We start from the raw sequence: 2,107 nt of genomic DNA on the forward strand, positions 1-2,107 counted from the left end.
ATCTTATTTGTAGACTAGCATAATCTTATTTGATATTGGGAATAACTGAATTTTTATAGAAATGCAAACAAAAACATGATAAGGAAGAGAGACAAGGTCTTTCCTTTGTCAAGCTTAAAATTTGCCTTCAATATATTAGGCATTTCCTGCTACTCTGTATCAGTGTTTTCCTCCTTGGTTTCTTCCCAAGCAAAGAATATTTAAAGTCCTTTTTTGCCATGAAGACTTCCCAAATTGTTACAGCCCAGAATGAGCAGAGAACCCTTATCTTATGCCTAAGTCAATTAAAAATGTCAAAGTTATAAGTTTAAACCAAAAGAAACCTATTCTGAATGTATTGATTTTTTTTAAAGGATTTATTTGGAGTATATCAGGGAATTCCAAAATTAATGAGTGGTTGGAGGACCAGATTAGAACCAAGACAACTCAAGAGTTTCCAGGAAAAAAGAAATATAATCTTCTTTCAGCAGGAACAATCTGGTTAGGATAGCACTGACAGTGCCACTACTGGGATGAACTCAAAAAGTCTCAGAAGGTTTGAATTCATAGATGCAGGGTAGGCACATCCAATTGGCCAACCTTCAATCCCATGGTTGCGGCGGGAGGGGGTGGAGGGAGGGCCTAGCAGTTCAGATTCCATAATGGGAGGTGAGGGAACGATTTCTCACATAGTCTTCATGCAGTGGAGGAGTCCTCCAAAACTTGGATGGCAGAGTGGAAGCTGGGTCACCAAAGAAATGAAAAAGTCCCAATACCTGTCATGTAATACCTTTACAATCATGATTATTATTACCTCTGTTGTTCTCTCCCATTTGCACTGTCTTTTCTCTTTAAATGGGCTTAGAGTTTGTGGCCAACTGTCTTCCCCACCTAAGTTCCTTTAGGACAAGGACAATTTCAATATCCTGTACATAACTTCATAGTGACACTATACCATAAGTACCCATGAAATGATTTCCAGCCTAATAAATGCTGGGTGTTTATTTTATTGGTCACTTTTCCAGCATTTAGTACAACAATAATGGAGAATTTCAGACTTTAGAACAAAATTCCAAGATATTTTATAATTATTTAAAATTATGTCTGTTTGGCAGCATATCCTTGTTTACTTTAAACAGTGGAAGAGTGCTTATAAATAGGAACAATAGAACAATTTGGTGTTAAATAAATGTTACATCTGCTGTTTAGCCACTTGAGGGGAAACAATTTTCTAACAAGTGCCAATGGTCAAGAAAGCTATGAAATTTAGGCCAGTCATTGTGGAAAATAACTTACTAGTTGCTAAGCTACCAGTCCTAAAAGGAACTCAATTAGGGGAGACAAACAAGCTTAACTAGACTGGCTCTATTTGAGAGTAGAAAGTTGTAATTGTCAGGTGATTCTTGTGGACATGTGGCAAGCAAAGTGATTGACAAACTGGTCTTTACTTGGCATGAAATTTGGTTTTGATTTAGTGAGTGACTGACAGGCTGGTGTCATCTGAAAAAGTGGATTGTGGTTTGGAGGGGCTATTTTGCAACAAAGTGATTGACACATTACAGAAATTGCCCCATCGATGGAGAAAACCAAATGGAGATTTGTTTTGACAAGCATTTTCTTTTACCTGTTCCTTTTGTATACAGTGAAGAGCGAGAGCAGAAGCTCTCATAGGTGTTAATTGCTTCATCCAGTAGATATCAGAATAATGGTGGTCACATGGATTCATGGAAAGAGGCTGGCATGTTGAACAGTTGGAAGATAGGGGTTCAAGTCCAGGTGAGAGGTAAAATGAGCTCTCTGGACTCCACTTTTTCATCTGCAAAATGAGGTGCTTGGACTAGGATTATTTCTATATCCCATTCCATCCTTTTATAATGCTATATAATTTTTTCACAGACAACTATTCTTTTGCCATCTTTTCTCCATAGTCACGCCACTGTCCAAGCCTGGCCCATCAGATTATTTCCCTCTCTAGGCCACAGTGATAGGTTCACAGATGGACACATGACCAAGGTTAGTCCAATGGGACTTATATGAGGGTTTTAGAAAATAGCACTGTTTCCACGGCAGTTGCTACCTTAATAGAATATAAATCCTGAAGTGCTGGCAGCTGTCTTAGCCATTTTGT

The sequence above is a fragment of the Dasypus novemcinctus genome, chromosome 24, assembly GCF_030445035.2.
Source record: "Dasypus novemcinctus isolate mDasNov1 chromosome 24, mDasNov1.1.hap2, whole genome shotgun sequence".
Lineage (NCBI taxonomy): Eukaryota > Metazoa > Chordata > Mammalia > Cingulata > Dasypodidae > Dasypus > Dasypus novemcinctus.